Source organism: Oreochromis niloticus, unplaced genomic scaffold, assembly GCF_001858045.2.
Source record: "Oreochromis niloticus isolate F11D_XX unplaced genomic scaffold, O_niloticus_UMD_NMBU tig00007745_pilon, whole genome shotgun sequence".
Lineage (NCBI taxonomy): Eukaryota > Metazoa > Chordata > Actinopteri > Cichliformes > Cichlidae > Oreochromis > Oreochromis niloticus.
Window position 1 is genome coordinate 27,301 of NW_020328742.1, and position 26,811 is coordinate 54,111.

The window sequence follows — 26,811 nt, forward strand, 5'->3', positions numbered from 1 at the left end:
AGTTCACTCACATGTGCTGTACCAGTGTACCTGCACATGTGATGTGACAATAGAAGTGATTTGATTTGAGAGTTTAAATCACACAAAGCTCGTGTAGAAACAAACAAATAAACAAAATATGTTCTCCTTCATTTCCGTCAAAGCTGTATGAAACGTTTCCAGCGGTTGGTGTTATGGTTGCTAGGCAACCTGGGCAGCGCGTCGGAGGCTAGACCGTCCCATTTCACAAGCCTCGTACTTCCGGCCTTAGCGGTGGGTAAACAATTAGTATTGCACAGTCAGAAACATCAAGTTATTCTTAGTACTGTATTCTTGCAATGAATAAGTTGTCCTAACAAAGTTATTTTAAGTAAGCTTTACTTTTTTAGTCACTTTACTTTCTCCTAACATCCTTTTCTCTCCCACAGTCTTCTTACAGATGCTTTCAGCATTTAACACGTTTCTGTTCTTCTGTTTTAACCACTATCCACAAGTTTCCATCCATGAGAATTTTAGCCAGCTGCACTTCTCCAAACTTCTTTTTCAACTCTCTGGACACTTAGCTGCACTTCCTCCCTGAACTCCGGGATTATTTTAAATTCCTCCCCCTCCCTCTTTCTCCTCACAGCCCTGTCCCTTCATCCGAACTGTTCGCCTCCAAACTCCGTTTACTCCTGAAACTTCCCTCCTCTCTTCTGCTTCTCCCTCTTCCCTTTCCTCCCCCACTAGAAACCGGGGTCCAGTCTCCATTTCATCCATGGATTTCCTGAGACTCCATTCCAGCCAGTCACACACCACTAACAACGGTTTTCCTCGTTCAGTTCTGGGGAAAAGCTCAACCCGTCGATCCAGCTCTCAGCGCACCAACACCAGACCGTTGTCTTTCCCACAGATCCAAAAATGTGAGCTGCATTCAAGTCACAGTGTAAAAGTGGAATATCTGAGCTTCCTCTTTACTCTTGTTAGGGTTTGTTTCTTTGTTTGTTAGTTTTTTGTTTGTTTATTAATTAACCTGACGCTTATTTTTCTAAATAAACACAACATCTCATCATTCCTCTGCTAGAATACACAGAGTCAGCAATTATAGACACTACATACACCATAACATCAGCTTTAGGCGATTCTTCAACATCCATTTAAGGTTTTGCGGGTGAACCAGAAGATGTTGGAGGAATTTTAGACATTTGCGATTCGTGAAGCTTAAAGTAATGAATTATACGTGGATTATACTTCGCAGATTTCTCTTCACCGAGTAGTGACGTCACAAAGCTTCGGCCGTCACTGGTGTCACGTGTTCTGGCGAGGGAGTTTCCGCTTCCAGCCTATCTGTAGTACTTTTTCACGTTTAAACAAAGCTGACTTTCAGGCTTGTTTAAACATTAAACTCGTGTAATCGGGGTTTAAACTTAAACTCTTGTATTTATGAGAAATACCAACAGACTCAGACATTTAGAGCAAGTTAAATGTCGGAGCAGAAGAACCAGGAAACACGGAAATGGTGGCTGAAACTGTTACTGTTACTGTTGGAACTGCTCGTCTTGTTTTTTGTCTTAAATGTGTACACAGGTGAGAATTAACAGCTAGAAAACCAAACTGCGCTTCTATTTGGTAGAAGATGAACAATTGATGATCATTCTTATTTGGATGTTTCCAGTCCTTCCTTAAGAATTACTGTAATTTTATTTTAGTTTGTGTGTGTGAAGGAGACACGAGGCTGGGTGGACACTTAACATCTGTAATCCAGCTGTGACAGAGACAAAGAAGTGTAATGTGTGTGTCAGTGTGATGTGTTGTAGTGTCAGGAGTCAGTATACAGCTACAAAGCTTTTTGTTCAGTGTATACAAACAGCTGTAGCTCCATAAAGGCAGCATGCAGAGACTCACAGTGTCTTATAATGAGAGGCTGCTTTCTCTCACACATTATGTTCACTTATTATCAGCACATGTTGTTGTTCTGTGGAAGCGAACATCTTGTAGTTTCTGACACTTTGCATGTTTAGCATGAGGCTAAAATTCCCCCTCAGTGGGTCACTGGTGACCTGCTGGATGTTCAGAGGTTCATTAAATCCAACATGACTAAAAACTCAAATGTCAAAGGAAATAAACAAAATATTTAAAGTCAATCATTCTGATCATAATTGTACTTTGACCTTTCAGGTCAGAGATTCATGAGTCGTAGGACCGTGAGAGTTGCAGGTAAATATTTTGTTTTATTTTCAATTTTATTTGTTTTTTTTGTTTTTATGCTTTTTAATGGTGGATGTTAAGAGTTTAACATGAATAAAATCTCAAAATTTAAATTATTTCATTATTATTAATTATTTCAAGTAAATTATTATTTATATAAAAATATTATTTATACTTTGGTTAACAAAGAGTTGTTAACAGCCTGGTTAATTGTCTAGTTAACTGCAGCATTGTGAACAAGAGGATGGCCCACTGACAGTCTTTCATGACACTTTAACCTCTGTGTTGTTTCCTCTTTTAGCCAAAATCATCACAGCTAATTCTGGACAGGACGTCACTCTGACATGTCGAGCTCCAAACAACAACAACAACATTGTAGAGTGGAGCAGAGCTGACCTGGGAGACAAATATGTGCTTGTGTACCGTGATGGTCACTTACTTACAGATGACCAGCATCCATCTTTTAAGAACCGGGTGGATCTGCAGGACAGACAGATGAAGGATGGAGACGTGTCTTTGATTCTGAAGGATGTGACGATTAATGACACTGGAACATACGAGTGTCACATTGCTCAGCGAAAACCAAACCAAGAGAGACCCAGTTTAGAGTTCATCAGCATCATCCACCTTCATGTTGCTCCTCCAGGTGAGTGAGTAGAGTTGAGTGTGTGTGTGATCAGAGGTGAAGCTGCTTCCTGGTTGTTGATGTTTGTTTCTAAAGATGTTGTTGATGAGACTTTGTAGAAAGCAGCTGGTCTGAGTGATGTGATCAGAGTGCAGTAGATAATGTCTGACAGCAGTTTGAAGAGGAAATGGATTCTGTTCTGTTCTTCACTCATCACCTACCTGACAGCTGATACCTCACACCTGTTTCTCACCTGCAGGTCAGACGGGAGGACACAAAGATGGAGGTAAGGAAAAGGAGGATGCATCTGTTGGTCTGTCAGTTCTTCTTCTTCTGCTTCTTCTTATTGCTGTTGTTGGTTTTTTGATCTACAAACTTAGACAACAACAGAGTGAGGAAACAAACCAGCCTCCTGTTGAAGTGTTGCAGGCTGAATACGGATCAGGTACTGACACGGGCCCTTTCTCAATATGCGTGTCACTACCCGATCCGTACCGGAATTGACGCTGCATTTGGGACAGCTGTCGTCGCGTGGCGCTGACGTAATCACACTCAAAATGTGTACTCCAAGGCTGGGTGGAGTCTGTGTGTGTCGGTGCAGTTTGCAGCACAGACACAAAGAAGTGTAATGTGTGTGTCAGTGTGTTGTAGTGTCAGGAGTCAGTATACAGCTACAAAGCTTTTTGTTCAGTGTATACAAACAGCTGTAGCTCCATAAAGGCAGCATGCAGAGACTCACAGTGTCTTATAATGAGAGGCTGCTTTCTCTCACACATTATGTTCACTTATTATCAGCACATGTTGTTGTTTGTGCAACAGAGTTATTGTAGTTTTGTATTTTCTCATTAGTTTTTATTCCATTTGGACTTTTTGTGTTTGGTTCAGTTTAGTTTCCAGATGATTTTCTTCTTTTTCAGGTTTGATTATTTATTGCTTGAAGAGTTTTTAATGGTTTTATTCTTTTTTCATTCTTACTGTTTGGAGGTTTGTGTCAGAGGCCAGATTTAGGAGCATCAGTACAGCTGTTCCAATAAAAGCAGTGACTCAGTCTGACAGACGTCCAGAGTCTCAATGAACTCGTCCATCAACAACATTTGATCAAACTAACAGATTCTAAAACTAAAGATTTGTTTTTATTTGTTCACAAAATGGTTTCAGATGATGTTTTTCATCCATCTCAGTCTTTCTCATGAACTTTGTCTCCAAACCTCTCAGCCTGAGCTTCCCTCTGATCAACTCGTTCATAATCTCGTCCATTCTGCTCTCAATGAAAATCTGAACATGTTCAGCTCGGCCTCCTGTCTTTGTGTCAGAGTCTCCAAAGCAAACATCACAGCAGCTCACTGCCATCTTTAAACCTTCCCTTTCACTCTTGCTGCTGTCCTTCTGTCACAAATCAGCCCTGATGAAGATGCTCGGGATCAGGTGAGGAGGAGGAGAAGACTCGCTGTGGTGACGCCTGAAGGGAGCAGCTGACACAAGAAGAGACACAATCAAAGATCATCATCTAATAACAGAAGACAATCTTTTATTGTGTGTTTCTGATTGGCTGCTGTAGAAGTGAACAGTTGCACTTTGACCTTTAACCTCTCTGCTCTGTGTTGTTTTCTCTTTCAGACAAAAACATCACAGCTGAGTCTGGACAGGACGTCACTCTGACATGTCGAGCTCCAAACAACAACTTCATAGTTGTAGTTTGGGGCAGAGCTGACCTGGGAGATAAACATGTGTTTGTGTACCGGGATGGTCAATTTAGTCCAGATGACCAGCATCCATCTTTTAAGAACCGGGTGGATCTGCAGGACAGACAGATGAAGGATGGAGACGTGTCTTTGATTCTGAAGAATGTGACGGTTAATGATGCTGGAAGATACGAGTGTCGTGTTGGTAAGAAACAACCAAACCAAACAAATGTGGATTTGAAGCTCATCAACATCATCACACTGAAAGTTGATCCTCCAGGTGAGTGAGTAGAGTTGAGTGTGTGTGTGATCAGAGGTGAAGCTGCTTCCTGGTTGTTGATGTTTGTTTCTAAAGATGTTGTTGATGAGACTTTGTAGAAAGCAGCTGGTCTGAGTGATGTGATCAGAGTGCAGTAGATAATGTCTGACAGCAGTTTGAAGAGGAAATGGATTCTGTTCTGTTCTTCACTCATCACCTACCTGACAGCTGACACCTCACACCTGTTTCTCACCTGCAGGATCTGTTGGACTGATCGTCGGTCTGTCAGTTCCTGTTGTGCTTCTTCTTCTTGTTGCTGTTGTTGGTTTCTTGATCTACAGAAAAAAGAAACTGAATCCTGCTGATCCACATGAAGCAGAGCATCTTCAGCTTCTTCAGCCTGAATGTGAGTCAGATGAACAAACACAAAGATAAATAAATGATGGTGAACATCCAGCAGACGGCTGTAGAAAGCTGGATGTTCAGAGTCTGATGTTATTTCTCTGATGATCATCATGTTCAGACTCAGACCAACAGTGTGTGGTCTCATTTATTAAACTCCACTGCTGTCTCTGTGGGGTTTAATAAACTCAGCCGTCTGCTCGTTGCTCTCTAAAATTTAGGACACTGGATTAAATTCTCAATCATGTCACACCTCTGTTTAATCTGCTTTCTGTGTAAACGTCTTGATGCATTCTCAGTCATCCAGGAAAGTAAATCTCCAAAAGTTGATTCTGTTCATCTGGACGTAGCGTTTTGTGGGAGAAACGTTTCGTCACTCATCCAAGTGACTTCTTCAGTCTCAGCTGACTGCAGGTTTCCCCAATCTTATAAACAGTACATTTGCATAATGACTGAAACCAGCCCACTGAAGGAACAATGGGCTGTGAGGTCAGTTCCTTAATCATAATTATGCAAATTCTCATGACCATTGATCAACAACCACTGACTAAAACCCACTGATCAAAGAACACTGATCAATGGCCATGAGTACCATTCACAGAGAGTTGGGGAATGGCTGCAATCACAGTGTTGTATTTCTGTGTGACGTTTTTTTGGCTGTCACGGATTTACGAACAAATAAAACACTGAAAAAGGCCAAACAATAACATTTTTAAGTTATCTAAGTGACTTATACATCACGTTTAACCTGAGTAGCGAAAGGTTTGAAAATGATGTGTCAGGGATTATTCTCGCCCCGGCTACCTATATTTGAAGTTTACACCGCTAGATTCTCGCCTGAAAATATCTTAAAAGTTTGTTTTGTGACCCAGAAAGAGTAATCGGGGTAATATTGAAACTAACTAGCTGCCGCCATTGTTGGAAACTAGAATTCTGGGATAGATTGGGCCACAAAGGACACACCCAACACATCCTTCAAATCTGGGAAAAAGGAACGAGTCTTTGAATTCGGGCAGCCTTTGTCACATCACTGTGACGTAGTCGGCCTACAGATGCAGCCCATGAATTTGGACACAGCTCGCTAACACATTACTCTGGCTTCATATTTAAATCCATCCCTCATGAAACGCTTCACTGTGACTGTCCTTCAGTCAAACCTACCATCAACCAAACATCAACATGTTAACAAACTGTGAACTGGAAGTGCTGAGTGTGGCTCAAAGATTGTTTATCATAATTACAGATTTTCAGCTTTATCTTTAATATCATCAAGGCAGGTTTGAAATGTAAGTTCTTTAGGTTCTCTACACCAATATCTTAAGAGTTTTATTTAATAATAATCAAAGTGTTGGATCAGAAAATCCTTTATTCCTTTTATTCCCGAATTCCTTCATTCTGGGATAAAAGGAATAAAATGGAAGCTAACATCTTGTAGTTTCTGACACTTTGCATGTTTAGCATGAGGCTAAAATTCCCCCTCAGTGGGTCACTGGTGACCTGGTGGATGTTCAGAGGTTCATTAAATTCAACATGACTAAAAACTCAAATGTCAAAGGAAATAAACAAAATATTTAAAGTCAATCATTCTGATCATAATTGTACTTTGACCTTTAACCTCTCTGCTCTGTGTTGTTTCCTCTTTCAGGTCAGAAAACCATCACAGCTGAGTCTGGACAGGACGTCACTCTGACATGTCGAGCTCCAAACAACAACATCATAGTTGTAAAGTGGAGCAGAGCTGACCTGGTAGATGAATATGTGCTTTTGTACCAGGATGAGCAGTTTGATCCAAAAGGGCAGCATCCATCTTTTAAGAACCGGGTGGATCTGCAGGACAGACAGATGAAGGATGGAGACGTGTCTTTGATTCTGAAGGATGTGACGATTAATGACACTGGAACATACGAGTGTGGTGTTGTCCAGGGAGTGGGAGGACCTGTGACTCTAATCAGCAGCATCAACCTTGTTATTGTTCCTCCAGGTGAGTGAGTAGAGTTGAGTGTGTGTGTGATCAGAGGTGAAGCTGCTTCCTGGTTGTTGATGTGTGTTTGTTGTATGGATGAGCTGGTGGATGTCAGAGGTAGACAGATGTTTCTCCAGCTGTTGTCTTTGTGTCTGGTAGTCTAGAGTTGTAGAGCAGCATTGTTTGGGTAAGGTTAGAGCAGAAACAAAGACATTTATGAATCAGTCTCTTCTTTTTTTGCTCACATTTAACCTCTCTGCTCTGTTTTGTTTCAGGTCAGAACAACATCACAGTAGTAGTAGTACATGTCACGAGCTCCAAACAGCTGAGTCAGAGAAAATGAGCCAACAGCTTCATCAGCCCGAGTGTTGATCCAACATAGACTCCATGTCATCCAACATTTCTCTCAGTCACACTGAGAGACACTCTAACATTTTCCAACGTCGTCTACGTAACTTCTGCTGAAGGAAGAATAAAAGAAATGTAAATTTTGTAGATATTGTAAAGTTTTATATTTTTATGACTTCTTAGATGTGTTTTGGGGGTTTATATGGATATTTAGCCTCTAAGAGTCTAAAGTTTCTGTGGAGACCACACATGTCAATATTTGCATGAACAAAGTCGTGGATGGTTGCATACCTCCTGAATGATGCACTCAGTGTTTATTTGTTTGTTCATTAATAACACAAATGTTACAAATGGTGATTGTTTTCCTTCATTCAGGCATTTTTAACATTATTATTTGTGTTACGTTCTTAGTCTAGGCATGTATTGAACACAAGAAATTGGCCCACTCCCGCACCACCCAAGAAAGAACACAAACAGTGGTATCTTTTAAAGTGCTAAGCAGCCATTTATTTGCTTCAGCAGTGAGCCGTGCCAAAAATAACAAACAAAACTCCCTAATGGTCCCTATTCGTTCCTACACAAATGAAAATCAACCAAACGACAGTTCACTTAGGCTGCTGCAGTGACGAATATATAGAAGGTGAACAAAATACACAATTGCTACTTTACAAATCTATTTACAGCCATTTACAGAATTAAGATACTAACACCAGACACACACACACACACGGTTATACTTGCAGATCAATGGGCAAACACACTCTATCAAAAAAAAAAAAACGAATAAAAAGCACATGCTATTTGTAGGATGGTGGAGGGTAGTAGAGAGAGGGGCCAGGTGGCTGTCATCTGGTAGTTAAATACTGGAGGTGATTAGCCAATTATCCAATCCAAGGACAGGAAGAGACTCCACCCAACTACTCAGCAGGCACGCCCAGGTGTCCACCTCCTAAAAGAGAAAGGGGAAAAACCCCACAACCATCTTATGGAAGGAGGAGTCACGCATAAAACAACACACAGACAACATTGGATCATAACATTTGTGATTAAAAATTGTAGCTGCTTGTGTTGTATGTTTGTCCTTGTATGTGTGTTTGTGTTTCCTGCTGCTCACACACAGGATTAGAAAAGCCTGAAAACTCAGAGTTCTCAGAGTCTGTGAGCTCCAAATGTTTGCATGTAGGACAGAGAACAAAGGTCAGTGTGTGAGTGTCTCTGTGTTTGAAGTAATAAACTACTGGATTAGTCTGATCCTGTTATCATGCTCTGTTATTTCATCAATGAGTCTCAGTCACTCATCGTAAATAAGCTCATTAATATTTTCCTTTGTAAACTGGTTCATACGTGCATATTATTCTGTTGTAGCTTGGACACAGTAAATGTTTTTATTTGGAAAGTAGAACGACCAGGTGTCAAGCATCTCGATCCAACGTACAGAGAGGTTTGCTCAACGGTTAAGAAATGTGGAAAAGGCTGTTAAGGTGGAATTCTATGTTGCAAATAGTTCCCTGGCATCTGGTTGATGAGGGAACAAAGTTGGTATCAAAGTTTGTTGTGTAAATGTGGACTTTGTTATTTCACGGTGCATAAAGCTGCTGACTGCTGCTGAGTGTAGCGGTTAAGTTTTCACCCACTAGAGGGCGCTCACACCTCGGTACATTTGTCATGTTTAGTCAGCGATGCAAAGATTTAAAAGATTCACTGTTATATGTTATTTAAGGTCAAAGACAATCGTAATATGGTGTATTTTATCTCATGGTATAGAAAAGGTAAGAGGCTAAATGTTAGAAGGGTTGAATAAATATACACGGCAAAAGCGCTCGATGTTCAAGGGCCTTAAAGGTGTCATCATTTAAAGTAATTCATTTATGATTAATAAATAAGGAAAAAGATTAAAGTTACCAATGGTAATTTTATTCTGTATATTTTGTAGCTTTTACCGTGTGATCACATTCAAAGCTGTTCAGTAAAAGGATTGTGAACCATCAGTTTGGAGACCATCTTTTCATCCTGGGATGCTGTGCTCGTTTCTTCACTTTAAATTATTCCTTTTTTAATTTGTGTCATTGGCAGAGAAGATAAATCATGTGATCACTTTGAACAGATATATAATTAGACTGAATTATTTCTTGTTTCCTATTCATCTGTCCTGCCCAAAGTTTTATGCCCAGCCTCCTTACATCAGCCACATGTCACCACAGATTTAAATGTAGATTTGATATCTCTGTGTGTTTGTTATTTACACTGTGGATTTTTGTCATATACTGAGGTTTGAAACATTTCTGGACTTAGTGAAGTGTTTCTGTCTGTGTCAGAGACGCTAACTTGATAGTGTGGATTAAATGTTGGATAATATTGATGAATTTTGTCTGCATGTGTCGAGAATCAAGGTAACAGCTATCACACTGTTTTACAGAAAGTGAAAAACAAATCAAATATTTGTGACATTTAGTTATTGAACAGTGAACATGATGAACTGACCCAGTACATGTAAAACACCCAGAGCAGCTCTATGGGCTCCAATTGTGCTCATAAATATTTTGTATTTGTAAATCAGACTGTGTAGTTGTGAAGTTTTGTAAATCAAAATATCTGTAAATGTTATGTTTGTGCATCTTAAGAAGAGAATTTGTGTGTGTGTAAAAAAGATTTACATGAGTTACAAATTTTATTGTTAAAGTCTGGTTACAGATACAAAGGAAAAAATTACAAGTTCCTGCTTGTGTGTGAGTTTCAACTTACGAGCACAAATTTTAACCTGATTTTCCTTCCTTCCAGCTGATTGGTTAGTGTCATGCCAATCAGAGAACAGATGGGTTTGGCTTATGCAGTGGTTTTGTGGTTTTGTGGTTTTGTGGTTTCACATTACCAAGCTTCAGGTCCTGGAAGGGTGATACATTTTAAAGATGGAGGATTGCGACAGTACTGCTTCAGTGCAGTGTGAGTCAAGGCACTTTCTAGATGTGTGTACTAGACGTGCCTGCTGCTCCTTGTTGTTTCAGAACATATATCTCTCTGACTTTATGTCCTGTATAAGAGTTTGTGTTGTATTGATGTCTTTGATCATCATCATCACAGACACATATACCTAAAAGCAATCAGGTCAAAGACAGGAAACAGTGGAGAAAAAGGGAACTGTAGCAGGGGTGAGGTCTGTGGCCCACTGCAATGGAGGAGGTGGTGCAGTGGGCTCAAGGGGCAGTGCCAGGGTGACTGACGGGGCAGTTGCTGCCACTCAGTAATCAGACTGTCACTATTTCAATGACACAGGGGCTTGAGAGAGCAGCTGAGTTAGGAGTGGAGAAGCAGCTGAAAAGCTGACCAACATAAAGAAAGGATGTATTGTGCAAATAAAATAACAAAACTGCCACCTGAGGCTGTGTGGGGTCCATTCATTTCACAGGGACAAATTAGAGAAATGAGAAAATCCTGAAAAACAAGAGGAGACGTCCACTACATGGAAATGGATTTGTTCATCAACCAAACTACAGATCACTGAGAACAGAGGAGACTTTATTCTCTTGAAAGTTTGTGAATAAATTCAGAAGTTTCACTGAGTATGATGTGATTTATTTATCCTCACATAAAACATTTAATAATTTTAGATACACGAGCGATGTGACTGTCTGTATATTTCAGAATAGTTTTGTTAATGAAGTTCATGCATCACCATCTCTGGTAGCGTAGTTGTACCAACTGTCTGTGTACTAACAAAGGAAGAGGACATCTTCAGAGGAAGAGGGCGGGTTTTACTTGGTGTCAGTGACAGAAATGAAAAAAAGCTGAAATGAGTGAGAAGGACGATGAAGGAAACATCTGTGCTGTGTCTGCTCTGTAAGTAGAATCTCTGTGTTTGTTTGAATTCTTGTACTTTGACTGTCTGCTCTCCTGATAACTGATGATGGAGGAGAAGACATGAAAAACAAATCAGGCTGAATTCAAGTTCAAAACACCACGAGGACCAACTGCAGGTCTGAACTGACTCTTTATCTTTGCTCAGGAGTCGAGGAAACACAGCAGGCAGTGAAAAGCTCAAATCATTCACTCAGTATATCAACACAGCTGCACAGTGGACACATGACTGTACTGTGTTATTTAAATGTAGTGGATATTTTATACATGATCACAGTGTAGTTAGTGCACATTAAGTGCTGCTTTTAGGATAAAACCTGTTTGAAGACTTACTCTCACTCTTCTACCAGATTTTTTCTTTCCAACTGAAAATGAGAACATCTCAGTTTTCTACATGACAAATGTGTAAAATTATAGAAATTAAGATCATTCACTGCCCACAATGTTCTGTATTGATATAAGATTTTTGTTGATTTATTATTTTTGTTTTTCTCTGTTAGGCAGTGAACACCGGGAACATTTCTTTGATTTCATTATTTATCTCTTACTTTTAAAATGTATTCCACTACAGATTACAGATTACATGGCTCAAAATGTATTTGTAACACATTCTGAATACTTTGGATTACTTAATATATTATCATGGTTTTTACAACTACATGAATGCAGTATTGCTGTGTGATTTATTACTGTTACTGAAGGTTACTTGCCATACCAATACCAACTAGATTTTTAAATCTTAATATAAAATGAGTAACAGTAGGGTGGACATTAGGTATGATCCTTTAGAGCCTCTTAATTTGTGTTTTGTTTGGGTTTCCACCAGTGTAGAATTACCAAAAATAGCCTTATATATGAAACATGAAAGTTGTGTAATCCCTTTATTTCAACAAAGTAACTGTATTCTGAACATCACCTTTTTGAACAGTAACTGTAACAGAATACAGTTACTCTTATTTAGTAATTTAAATACGTAACGTTGGTACATGTACTCTGTTACTCCCCAACACTGGCCTCTTATCAACCTGAGTGTCGTTTCTCTTTAGTTCTGATCTCACTGCTGAGCTGCACAACAAACCAAGGTCAGTAACCTTCTTCTGTCACAGTTTAAACCTGATAAATACTCACTGATATGACCTGATTGGGTTCATGTTTCACAATGTAAAGTCTAACAGATCATCAGTTTTTCATTTTAACCCTCACAGCTCGTCTGACTGTGAGTCCCAGCAGCTCTCAGTTCTTTAAATTAGACTCTGTGTCTCTGAGCTGTGAGGAGGACGACAGCTCTGCTGGATGGACTCTGAGGAGAAACACAAGTAAACAACAGAGGACTCAGTGTGGAGATGGGTGGGGAAAACCAGCTGGTTCTTCCTGTGACATCACTGTTTTCCTATCTGACAGTGGAGTTTACTGGTGTGAGTCCAGAGAGGGTCCCATCAGTAACATGGTTAACCTGACAGTCACTGGTAAGCTGAGTGTGTGGAGTTAGTGTTGATGAAGCTGTGTGTAAATGGATGAAATGCTGTAGTTTGTCTCTGTGTTGAGGTGGATCAGTGATCCTGCAGAGTCCTGTCCTCCCTGTGATGGAGGGAGATGACGTCACTCTGCTCTGTAAAACAAAGACCACTCCCTCCAACCTCCCAGCTGCTTTCTATAAAGATGGCTCCCTCATCAGGAAGCAGCCTACAGGTCACATGACCATCCAGCATGTTTCCAGGTCTGATGAAGGCCTCTACAAGTGTGACATCAGCGGTCATGGAGAGTCTCCATCCAGCTGGATCACTGTCACAGGTGACACACTCACCTGTCTGTGTTTCTGCAGCTTTCAACATTCACAATGTGACGACAACTTAATGACTGTTTGCTTTATTTTAGACAAACTCACCACCACACCTCCACCTACATCCACACCTCCACCTACATCCACACATCCACCTACATCCACTCCTCCACCTGGTTTCTCTCTCATTCCTGTGTTGTCATCTGTTGGATCAGTCTCTTTTGTGGTTTTACTGGTGTTACTGGTTCTGCTGGTGAGACGATGTGTTCACAGGAAACCTGAAGGTGAGACTCAGACTCCTGAATGTTTAATAATAATAATAATAATGGATTGGATTTATATAGCGCTTTTCAAGGCACCCAAAGCGCTTTACAATGACATTATTCATTCACACTCACATTCACACACTGGTGGAATGTGTGAATGTGAGTGTGGTTAATAAACACTGTTCATTGTGATGTTTTGTGTTTTTGGTCTCTGGATATTTTAACATTTACAAACATTTGAAAGATGAATATTTCAATCATTCAATCGTCCATTTAGATTCTTAAATGTTTACTTTTTTTATTTTGACAGATCAAGAAAAAGGTAGACGTGGTAACACTGTAACTGAAGATGACATCATGTACAGTGACATTAAAATATCACATCATCATCATCAAGAGCCAATCAGTCAAATCAGAGGTAGAATTTTTTCATTTATTTTTCTTTGGTGGAAATTAGGGAGGGGTTCAAAAACATTATGCACAAACCTGTATATACACTAGGGCTGGGTATCGTCACTGATTTCTAGAATCGATTCGTTTCTGATTCACAAGGTCCCGAATCGATTCGATCCACGATTCGATTCAATTCGATTCAATTCGATTCAATTAAATTCGATTTGAATCTGGGAAATTTTGACAGTCAGAAATATTATAATTCAGATCAGTACATTTACATATTTTTGTATCAATAAAAAGGAAGCTGACACACGCAAGACTTTATCAAGGTGTAAGCGTCACAGCAGATGCCTTTGTGTCAAAGTAGCTGAAGATAAAACACAGAAAAACATGAAGGTGATTTTCCTGGCCTGGATTTCATAAAAATATTCTGCAGAACATCAAAAACGAAAGAAAACCATTAATCAACATATGAACGTTACCTCTGACATTACAGCGGTTTTATTAGAGACACGGCTAAGCGTTTTGCATTTTGCATAATTTTAAAAAGTTTAAATTTGTTCAGCATTGAACGGCAGAAATTAGGTTTTATTTTTGGAAGTATGTAAAACGAAAAAAAAAAAACAGCGTCCGACAGCGCTGTAAACAACAGTAGAGTTGTGCGTAACAAGCAAGCGAATAATGAAGAAAACAGATTTTTAGACGGGAAACTGTTCTTGAAGTACAGAGAGAGAGAGAGAGAGAGCTGTGCATGAAGTGTGATTTTATGGTGGTGGAAGCAAAACAGTAAAAGTCAGAGTGAATTCATGACGATGAAACATCAGAATCAGCGAGCTGTCGGCTTTCAGCCCCGACCGTGTCCGTGCAGTTGTTGTGCCAAAAAGTGATTGTCTGCCAGAAAGTGATTGCCGTCCATGGGAGCGCGCGCAGCCGCTTAAAGCAGCAGCGCCCGTCGGGTGAGAAAGGCGACATCTCACTGATTCTGATCCGCGGGTCCACGCTGTGCGTTTACGTCCTTGTGCAGAATCCGTGTACCTGCTCTCATTTACTGTCTTAGCTGTTTGGTGGTTGTTTAAATTTTGTGAGGTTTCACCTGAGATTCTGGTGTTTCGGGCAAAATAAATCTATATTAAAAAATCGATTCAGGATTTTAATGAATCGATTTCACGTTATCCAAGCCAGAATCGATTTTAATCGATGAATCGATTATTAAAACCCATCCCTAATATACACATCTTCCTAGGGTCACTACTAATACCAAAAAAATTATTTTGTCATGATTTTAATTTCTACAACAAAGCGCAAAAAATGCTCAGAAATAAAAACAAAATATATTAAATATAGTCAACACTCAACACTCAATCAAATATAGTTGATTTGTCCTGTTCTCATTGTATGACGAATTATGATGGCTGATTAGTAGCCGTTTGCATACTATGCATACTCTCTCTCTCTTCATATGTGTGTGTGGACAACAGTTTTATGTTAATGTACAATCCTTAATATGTTTTGTGTGTGTGTGTGTGGGGGGGGCACCAAACAGGCTAAGACCGCCACTGCTAACAATGTCAGTCAATATACTTTTTGCTTTGTCTATAACATGAGTTGGCATTGGTCTCATTCCATTAAAACTGAAATGAGGCACCTTTTACACACTTTTGGTTTCAGATGCTGTGATTTAAAGCATCAGGCTTTGCATTATGTCCACTGCCTGACCCAACCCCCTGAGCGGCTCAGGGGGATGGGAAGGGCACCTGTAACCGGAAGGTCGCCGGTTCGATCCCCGGCCTCTCTGTCCTGGTCGTTGTGTCCTTTGGCAAGACACTTTACCCTACTGCCTACTTGTGTTGGCCAGAGGGGCCGATGGCGCGATATGGCAGCCTCGCTTCTGTCAGTCTGCCCCAGGACAGCTGCGGCTACAACCGTAGCTTGCCTCCACTAGTGTATGAATGAATAATGGCATTGTAAAGCGCTATATAAATCCAATGCATTATTATTACTGCCATTTTTACATGGCGTTCAAAATAACTGCCCAAATATCTGCCCAGAGGTGTTACAACATGGCGGCTGAGTGGTGAGATTTAATTTTAGAAAGTTTTTGGTGCAATTTTACAATGTGGGATCGGAGTGAGGATATTTAGAAAAAAGAATCATTATCATTATTATTATTATTAGTTTGGATTATGAGGACATTTCCTCTGACCTTTGACACTCGTGCCATGGCCTAGGGGAAACCAGAATGCAACACAAAAAAATGACTCCCCCATTCAACGACCAATGGCACAGCAAGTTTTATAGTTTCACAAAAACCAAAATGTTTTAATCATCTTTAAAAGAACATTAGAGGGGCACATCTAACACAACAAAGAGAACTTTCTAGAAAGGCTTCCCACACAACACACTACAAAAGTGGATTATATACAACATTAATAATGTGTACCAAAAAAACTAATTTAGCTCTTGTAGATACAGAAACTTCATCACACAAGTAAACACTGCCTGACTGGAAACAGGGCGTAGGCAGGAACAGCCAGTCTTATAGTCGTCACCATTCAGTCTCCAACCAATGATCAGCTTCCAACTGGACCGTACATAAATAAAAACACCCCCATGTGTGGAGGAGTGAATGCAATACACAAAATGATGACCTAACACCATTTTAAAAATTCAGACTGCGTTTTAGATTTTAGGATGATGGTTAGAGTTCCATTTATGTTCAGGAACACCGTTTTTGCCTGTGATCATATGATGGAGGTTTATATTTGAGTTATATAAGGAGTTACGAGGACATTACAGACAGCTTGGAAGTATAAAAAGTGTGTGCGATCATGTTAGTCAGATGTAATCATGTGTGTTTAATTCTGTACATATTTGGTGTTGTTCATTGTGAGCTGGACTGTGTGTTTGTGGTCTGTGGGTAACTGAAGCTAACAACTCTGCAGTCGTCCAGCATCCTGTTTCTCATTATAGAAACATATGTAGGCAACAAGTGTTTCCCCACAGAGCTGCTGGTTTTAAAAGGAGAAAGAAAAATGTAGAGATCGTTTCTGAAAGCTGTAAACTCTGCACACAGACTGTGAATCTCAATAAGATTTCCTACAAATAAAGTCCAGTTAACTACATTTATTATTACAGCATTCTTTTTTTTTAAAGACTCTTTACTGCCTCATATTTAATAACCACATACATTTTTAAATGGTTGATAAAAGCTCAGCTCTGTAGACATTTCCTACTGTAACAGGTCTGTTTATGTGTCACAGCAGCAGCCAAGTCTTGACTGAATCTAAGTTCTCCTTTTTAAAAACTTTTTAAAGCCTGCACTGATGTCCTCTGTGTGTGTTTGACTGTACAGACAGTGACCCAGCTGCTGTTTACTCTGCAGTGAGAACTGGAGACGTCACTTATGGACAAATCATCATCAAAGACAAGAAGAAAAACTCAAAGATGAGAGGTACAGCTGCTCTTCTGTTGTGGTTCAGTTCAGCCTGGATCTGAGGGTTTGCTTTAAGCTACATGCTAACATTAGAATGCTAATGGCACAGAGAGAGAAGGGGAGGGAACCAGTGATGACAGATACTTCGTTACGGAGCCCCGCAAGGGACATGGGAGAAAAATTTGAAGATGAACTTTTGCGAGATCTCACCAAAGTAAATCAGGAGATATTGCAAAATAGGCCACATTGTTTGAGGATTTTGTTAAAGTTCATCTTCAGTAATGATTGAGAGTTTGAAAGATTTGCTTTTACAGGAAAAACCAGATAACTGCACCCTGAGAATTTCACTCAGCAAATATCTAATTAAAAACTGTGACATTTATCAAGAAGGCACTCAGGTCCATTATACCTCAGACAGAGACATGATTCAGATCATAAAGATATTTGTTTATTAACCATTTTATAAACAAAACATGTAATGAAACAACTGTCAGCTCAATTGCATCTATGCAAAAGTGTATTTTTATGCCTAAATATACAGCAGACCTTCGTTTATTGCAGGAGTTGAATTCTTAAAATAATCTGAAATCTGGTCTTTAAGTCTGACATCATTAGCCATGTCCAGGCCCAAAATCTGCTGCAGACACAAGACACAAAGCATTAAAACATGGTAAAAGCACAACAGCCTTATTAAACGCAGAGCACTTTGGGCCCGGAATCAGAATTTGTCACGTCATCACTTAAAGACCAGAAATCCGCGAAGTAGTCAGCTTTATTATTTTTTTTACAATTATTATAAATGTTTTTAAGGCTGTAAAAGCCTCCCTACACACTTTATACACTTTTCACAGACAGGCATGAACATTTTCACCCGCCCCACAGCCGCGTAACTTCTACTTTCCTTTAGCATGTCCAGAAATCCATCTTTTTGTGCGATGGTTAGCATCTTCCTCTGCCTTTTGCATGCTATGGCAGGTGCCTTTGATGGTGCAAAACAGTTGGTCGACATGGTTGGGTTTGTTGGGGAGAAAACTTACAAGCATACACAGCACTTCAGAGTCATTCTAAGCGATCAAAGATTTAAGTAAATTTGACAAGCTGAACGCATTCTGTACAGTGTAAAAAAGAAAATGTTGAGAAAACGTAAAATTTCAAGGCAACATGATGCAAGAGATTTTTGAGTTTTCTCAACTTTTGCCAACTGTTGTTGACTTAACTAAGATTTACAAGTTCTGCCAACTTGGATCTTCTTGTTCACCTAATTAGGATAATCCTGGAAGTCTAACGAAGAAATTCTGGTTTCAATGCAATGTATTTCTGCCTTCACCAAACACAGATATTCTTGTTGAGTAATCGTACAATTCTTACTCCGGTGAGTTGAAAATTTACCTAGATAAACAAAGGAAAATGTATGCTGTTATTATACTTGAAAAAACACTTAATAAATGATACAGAATAAAACAAAGCACAATTCAATGTTATCTAAAAGCTTATTTATTTTGTTCAACAGTCTTTTCAGTACATTTCAGAATGTCATGGGTAGTAGGGTGAATTTCTGTTAAAAAAACAAAAAGAAAGAAAGAAAAGAAAAGAAATAACAAACAAACAAAAACGCGTTGCCAGTTTCTTTTGGGTGCTTTGAGCACCCCAGCAGAGACGTTAAAATTCCAGAGTCCAGAACCAAAAAAGAAAAGTGTCCAGCAACTTAATAATTCACCCACACACACCCTGAATGTCTTGTAGTTTATCCAGGAGGTCTTCCACCTCCTCACAAAGAACTCCCTTTTTAGACCGGTACAGTTTCAGCAGGCCAGGCACAAATTTGTGAAGGGATGCATTGAAGGTCCCCAGGAGGTCTTTGCTTGTGATCCGATGAAATCTTTCAGATATCTAAACAATACATTCACCAAAATATTGTCATTTATTCAGCACAGAAAATTCCTGGGTAGCTGTCTTTGACGGTCTGCACCATGTTATATGCCTGATTGTGTTATCAACAGCAAAACCTACTTCAAAACTCTCTCATGAATATGTCTTTTGCACAGGAATAGAAACACCCCCCACAAAACCCAGTATCAAGATGAAAATACACATTATGTTGTGTACACATTAAGTTGCACCAAAATCTGTGACCAATCAGATTCTGTGACCTGCCTTAGTATTCTTTCCCTAACCATCTCAGTCTATAGAAGTCCTATTTCTAGCACACACACACACAAAAAAATACATGCTAAGTCAAAATTATGAGATTGCCTTTCTGTTTCACAATTTCGATTTAGCATGGGGACTCTTTTCTTCTACTGGCAGAAATGTTCAGGGTAAGGATTTCAATATAACACTGGCAAGGGCCTTGACTGGAGTGGTAGCACAAGATAATAAAGTTGGCCAATGCATTACCCCAGCAAATACCGTACTGCTTCAATATAAGTATAAATCATGCCCAATTTGAATAATAATTAAATTATAAATAAATTAGGACAGTCTTACCTCCTCAGAGGAAAACAGCGCAGGTCATCTCTCCTGGACCTCAGATACCATAGGCTGACACTCCACGACCTCTCTCCGCCTGAGAGAAAATGTTTGCAATAACGAAACATTTCAATATAATGTAGGGGAAAAAAAGAGAAAAAAGTTACGGATCGGACTCCCCGATCCTTACTGCGCATGTGCAAAGTCGGACCGTACAGATCGCGTCTACCCGTGGAATTGTACATAAAATCAATACTGCACCAACAAAAAGGCTCTCAAAACAATACAATACTTTCCACAGCTTTGAAGGATGGGTCAGGTGTATCCTTCGTGGCCCACCCTATGCCAGAATTCATAGAGCGGCCCAGCCGATTCTAGTTTCAAACAATGGCGGCAGCCACTTAGTTTTAATATTACTCTTATTACTCTTTCTGGGTCACAAAGTAAACTTTTAAGGTATTTTCAGGTGAGAATGTAGCTGTGGAAACTTCAAATATCTGCTCAGTTTATTAAGACAACACATTTTTGCAAAAATGCTTCTACGTTTTCGGAGACGTCTGCTACCACCAGCTTCGATAGCTAGCTGGGGATTCAAGGCTCGCTAGAGCAGCGAGAACAGCAAACTCCTGGCATATCATTTTCAACCCCCCGCGCGGTCCTTCGCTAGTTTAAACATGATATATAAGTCCCTTAGATGACTTAAATATGTTATTGTTTGGCTTTTTTTCAGTGCTTTACTCATTCCACCCTCCTGGGTCCTCAGGAGGATGCAGCCTAGCGCTTGTAGAAAATCCTAATAACAGATGTCGTTAGCTTACCTGCTAGTGCAAGTGGCCGGCAGCTCCCGCACCTGTCCAAAAAATGGTCAAATAATACACTCCAACTTCAGACCAGGTAAAATCCGTAATGGTCGAAAAATTTTAATTTTCATCCAACTTTGGCCACGTTTGTTCAAATTTTCTTAGCAGGTCTTCAGTTCAGAACACGTCGACAAACCACTATCACACAGTCTGCTCAGGCTCGTTTGGTCTAGTTCAAACTTATTCAGACCACATGTGCCAGTCACCTACGGGGTTTCCCACTGGTTCCCAGCTCAACTCAAAAAATCTACTCAAAAGTTGATAATCTTTGTTATGCTCGCTAGAAAATCTTAGTTAGGACAACAATGGAAGAAATTTGTTGGGCAGACAAGCTATTTTAGGTTGTAAATGGAAAGTTTTGTTTCTAAGTCAGTTTAATTTGAAAACTTTACTCAAATCAACAATTACTAGTTATTGTTTTTACAGTGGACAGGAGACACGGCACGAGATCGATTGACAATGATCTACAGCCAATAAGGAAGAGAAAAAGCGTACAAAATTGCACTAAAATAATCGAAACTGCGAGGCCATGAAAGTTGAACCGCGTTTAGCGAGGGATCACTGTACACAAAAAAGCCACAAATATGCACTGTCATGTTTCTTCCCAGCCTCTTTCTTTCTCTTTCCTGTCAGTCCTGTCAGTTCTGATTTTAATAACTCAGTGGACCACTTTGGCAAAGCCATAATGATCCACTTGGCTCCACCAGTCTGTAGGTTTGCGGTACATGATAGTCCAAGTAGATTTAATGCTTAGTAATTCATGCAGTTCTTTTAACATGTCAGACATGAACGAGGTTCCCTGGTCAGTCAGTCATTTCTTTCAAGATACTCTCTGTGCTACACTCTTTGCAGAATTGCTGTGAAGCAGCATTGCTTTGGGACAGTCGCGGTCCTTGCCCTCGGCGAACACTCCCGTCTGTTACTGTTAATATTTTGACCATTTCTTCTTGGAGCAACTGTAACCCACATAATTTCCTTATAGATTAAAAAAGTATTCTGATTCTGATTGTTTTAGGATGAAATGCCATTATCCAATGACACATCTACTTACCTGTATCTTTTGCTCGTTTCTCCTCTTCTTTTCTCTTTTTTCTAAACTGAGGACATGATGGCTTTGAACTTTTCTTGTCCGTCTTCCATCACTCACTTTTCGCGTTTAGAATTTTGAAGTCTGTATCATAATGTCTGGTGTTTTCGTGTTTGTTGGTTTCCCCAGCCATCCAGAGAATCCCCCCCACCCACCCAGAAAACCGATCGATGCTTATACCATTCCTGATATGCGCTGGCATGACGTCGGGGCAGCATGAGTACTAGCATTTTTTATTTATTTATGTTATTTTTATTCTATTATTTTATTTTATTTTATTTATTTTTTTCCTGATGCCCGTGATGCCGCCCGTGTCGCCAGTATCAAAAACCACTACTACTTTGTGATATCATGTTGCATAAAACAAAATGGCATCCCTGTGCACTGTGGTGAAAGAGCCTGATGAGATTCATGCTAATGTGCTTAAACTGTACCTCCATTAAAGGTAACTGGTGCAAAGGAATGGCCCGATGGTTCACCAGCATAGGCAGACAGTCAATCTGTCATCTCCGTCCATTACTGGCTAAACTGCTTCAAGTTTAAGGTTCGAAAATAACATAAGAGATGCAGTGAGGATTGCAAAGAATTTAGCGAAGGGTGTTGAACTAGAGCAGAACTTTAAAATAAAAGCAAAGATGAGATTAAATGTCATTAAAGATGTCTTCACTCTCCTGATGCCATTAAAACAAAACATGAGATGACAAAAAATATATTTTTTAATCAGCAACCACAAATTAGTAAAGAACATGTATGAAGAAGCCAGCATTTTACTTTGTAATTATTTCAAACTAAAATTATTAATCCCTCGAGAAAACATCAAAAAACCATTACTGCATTACCAGCTGTTTACATATTATCTGCTCTGCTGTGACCTGAACTGCCTGATGTCTTCTGTGTGTTTTATTGTGCAGTATATATATATATATATATATATATATATATATATATATATATATATGTACATATAAATATATATATATATATATATATAAATATATATATATAAACAGCTCTGTGAGGAAAATGGTGCACTTTTTTCAGTCATAAATTGATGCATATTTGTCTTTGTGGCAGCTTTATGGAGTCAAAAAATTATTACAGTGTGTTCACATGTGATGAAAAAACATATGAGCAGTGTTCTTTGTTATAATTATTTTTTTTATTTTTATTTATTTTTATTTTTTTGCATGTAAAACCACAGCAGATAGATCCTGTTGTTGACTGCAGTCAGTCTGACATAGGTGAGATTTCTCACTATGGTTCTGGTTTGGCTAATAATAGTGTTCATGTTGTTAGAGCATGTTTGCTTCGTGCTCTGTGGTGAAAGGTGTCAAGCCTGTTTTAACTGAAGGTGGAAGCTTTGAGGTCGTCCACATCTTTTACTCAGAAACTCCCCCAGTTCTTTGTATGCAGGCGCTGTTTCACTTCTAAGGTGTTAAGATGAGGAAAAAAACTGTGAAAAGCTGCTGCAGTTTATAAAATGTATCAGCAAATGTCTTTGCAATGCTGCATGAAAAAAATAATTATATATTTTTCCATTGCTGCCGGGCCATCTCAACACATCATAACTTCTCCTTCATTTTATCTTCAAATTGGTTCTTATCATCAAAATGAATCAGGAACTGAAGTTGGGACAGAAAAATAGAAAATGTCAGAGTCTATGAAAAAATGGAGCTGTCCTGTAAAGTAAAATATCTATGCACACACTAATAAAAAAAACTGTTTTTCTCATTGTAAATGATGATGGTAGAAATGTTCTAAAGGTTTGCTTTGTGATGAAATGATCCTGTGGTGTAAATACTGCTGCAGTTGTACCTGCAGTGTGTTTTATTGTGTTTTAATGTGTTTTATTGTGTTTTATTGTGCAGACAGTGATCCAGCTGCTGTCTACTCAGCAGTGAGAACTGAAGACGTCAGTTATGGACAAATAGTCATCAGATCAAAGAAGACCAGAGGTACAGCTGCTCAATAACTTTGGATAGAGATAAGCTAGCTGCTCACCCTGTTTACAGCCGTCATGCTAAACAGGGCCGTGCAGAGACGTTTAAAGGGGCGGGTGCTCAAAGTTAAAAAGGGGCACATTGAACCAGGCTGAATAACAACAACACACATTCATCAAGAATCTAATATGGGATCGCATCATACTACATTACTGTTGTGAGGTGGCAACAAGGCAAAGCAAACGTAGCCTATGTTTTACCTGATGGGTACAATGTTGCTGTTGAGGGGTTGTTGCTGCTCCTGCTGCTGATAGTGCTGGAGGGCAGGGCTGTGCTGATCTTAGACTGTAGACATTAAAATGTTCATAGGAGAGATGGTAGCTGATTAAACAAGTGTTATGAGATAATAACTAAATGCAAAGAACATAAGAAAATGCGCTTGGAACCACAAAGCAACAAAAAACTGTGAGAAATAAACTAGGCTCTGCCTGTGAATCACGCTGCTTCTCTTCTTCTTTCCATCCCCTCATTTCATCTATCACTCTCCACTTGCTGTCTATCTGAGAACAAGGCACAACTTGCTATTGCAATAAACTATTATTTAATTATCCACACCTAACAACTGCTGCATTTAATCAATAATAAAATGATGACAGAAAAATGTTATAGAAGCAAAACATTCCAGTTGTGCTTATTATTATTTTTATACTGGAATACCTCTCCAACAACTGGTACATGTGTTAATGTTACCTGTGCTCTTTGTAATCCAGCTGCTGAGGGATCCACTGCCTTTAGTAGCCTCACACAGCTCCTACTGTTTCCTCCTCATGTCCTTACCAGCCATGTCTGGACAATGTTATATCATGAGTAATAATTTAAAAAATCCATATACATAAAACACACACATGCACGCACACACAGGGACATTTTAGACCTTCAGAATACTGTATATAATGTAGGCATCATGGTGCTGATCCAGAATCCTTCCATTATTATTTATTACTAGAGCTACAATAATAAAGCAATGAGGGAAAAACAATAATAAATATGAAATAATGTATTTATGATGATTCCATTTGTTTCACTATCCACTCTGTGCAGGCAGAAAGCTTATTACATTTTTTAACTGTAGAGATACAACAATTTTACTGCTATAAAATCAGCATTTTAAAATATAAATCTACTATAATCTGTGTCTTAATGTATGTTCTTTAAAATACAGCGTATGTTTTTTAAATATTATAATTATAATAATCCATAATTATGTGGACATGCATATTAGATGGTTTTTAGTGAAATATAACCCCTCCAGAAAGGCAGGAAAAGCCCTGTAACTTACTTTAAAACTAAATATGTTCCCTAAAACGGTGACAGAGCTACAGACCCATGACAGCCTTACCCAGTGAGCCAGCAGCTATGACCAGCACTACTTGTGCAGTTAATAAAAGGACAGGTAAAGTTTGTCGCGCTGTTGCACACACAGCACGCTCATTTGTTTCAGTTCGTCAGTTGTCACAAGACAGCTTACCAACGTGTACGTAATAAGCTAACACTCCTGTGTGCTATAGACTACAGTGTACGCTGTACACCTACTTACTGGTTTTGTCGCATCAGTCTGTGTGCCTGAGGTAATTTGTGTTTCTCCTACAGCTCCGGACCGCTAAAAATGCGCGTGCTCTTTATGAGCTCGTTCTCGGCTCGTAACCAGCGCATTCTGCCGTCAAGGGCGATCATTGGTTAATGGTGATCATGTGACTGATGCAAGCCAGATCCTTTTATTTAGCAAATTGTGATTAATAGTTAAATATTATTGTCGAGGGGCACAGACAGGACTCCACACGCACACACACATTAAAAAAAAATATATATATATATTTTTTAAAAAGTTGCCTCAAGAAAAGGGCACTTTGGGCACTCATCAGGAAAGGGGCAGGTGCTCAAGCACCTCTAGCCCCCCCCTCTGCACGTGCCTGATGCTAAACTAACATGATGTTTGTCTTATGCTAGCTTAACGTAGCATAATCAAAGAAATACAAGACAAACTCAGTCAGGAAAAACTAGTGAGGCAAAATACTGAAAATCATTAAGTAAAATAAAATGATAATTAATAAAAGATAATAGCATAATTAAAGGAGGCAGACTCATCTCAATTCTGTTTCACAGACACAGAAGTCCCAAACACTTACCAAACATCCTATCTGCGAGAAAACATTTGGGTTACATACGTGGACAAAATTGTTTGTACCCTTCGGTTAATGAAAGAAAAACTCACAGTGGACACAGAAATGACTTTAATCTGACAAAAGTAAAATTCAAGTCAAAATAAATTCTCTAAATGTTTATTTAGAGAACCAGGCAAAAATTTACCTTCATACTATTTGTCTGATTGTCTGTTTACAACCTAAAACACAGACGCTAGGATAGATTATGTGATATAATTTTCTGACTTTCTGACTGACATCTTAAGAAGCAGTTAAAGTGTGAGCAGTATGAAAGTACTGGCAGTTGTATCTGAGCTGGTTCCCAGTAAAGTCTGAACTGGGACTGTGTGTGATGCAGAGAGGTGGAGATTGGAGGTCTTGATTGAACTTGATTGAACTACAAAGCTTGTAATCATGTTGTTTGAACTGTGTGTGTTTGTGTTCAGACTTTAAACCAGAGCGAGACGTCGTCTACTCTTCACTGAAGTAACTAACTGGTCCCTCCAGCACCTCAGACCAGAGGACATCTACATGTTACAGATTTCTATATGTTTTATGTCTTTTTATTACTAAATTAGACTGAATTAGAACTACTTACTGGAAGTCAGTTCATTGACTTGATAATGTTGACTTTGTTCTCTGCCTGTAATCAGTTTTATCACAGCCATAAATGGAAATGTATTCTATTCATGGGGGGACTCTTCAAACACTTAATAATATAGTAATAATAAACTAAATGAAAAACCAAGGGTATATCAAGGTGCTTGGCAAAAAATAAAATAGGAAAAAGGAGATGGGAGGGAAAAGAGAAAGGACTTGGCATGTATCAATTATAAAACCTTGACAATCATAATATATAAAAGTAGTTCACAAGCATACCGGATAAAAATGTACCAACGCACACCAAATGTTAACTAGGTGGAAAAGCAAGATTAAATAAATAAGTCTTCAGTCGTGATTTAAACAGTGGCATAGAGTCAAACGCCCGGATAGCAACAGGAAGATTGTTCCATAAGACTGGGGCAGCTACAGCAAACGCACGGTCGCCGCGAGATTTCAGCCGAGAACGAGGTTGCTCCAGA

At 39.2% G+C, this 26,811-nt stretch overlaps 2 long non-coding RNA genes across 3 annotated transcripts; both read left to right on the forward strand.

The window, feature by feature from the left end:
• Positions 1 to 596: 596 nt before the first annotated feature.
• On the forward strand, positions 597 to 8,696 carry LOC102080874 (CD226 antigen). 2 transcript variants are annotated; one of them, XR_002060745.2, is made up of 8 exons: positions 597 to 881; positions 2,137 to 2,175; positions 2,468 to 2,812; positions 3,051 to 3,077; positions 4,409 to 4,753; positions 4,992 to 5,138; positions 6,780 to 7,115; positions 7,373 to 8,696. It is a non-coding gene; the product is annotated as a CD226 antigen (long non-coding RNA). The 2 variants fall into 2 exon arrangements; XR_002060746.2 differs by lacking the exon at positions 597 to 881 and adding an exon at positions 1,262 to 1,545.
• A 4,545-nt stretch (positions 8,697 to 13,241) lies between these two features.
• Positions 13,242 to 26,387, forward strand: LOC112845521 (uncharacterized). The gene is made up of 4 exons (XR_003218351.1): positions 13,242 to 13,361; positions 13,654 to 13,761; positions 17,092 to 17,190; positions 26,176 to 26,387. It is a non-coding gene; the product is annotated as an uncharacterized LOC112845521 (long non-coding RNA).
• The last annotated feature ends 424 nt before the right edge of the window (positions 26,388 to 26,811 follow it).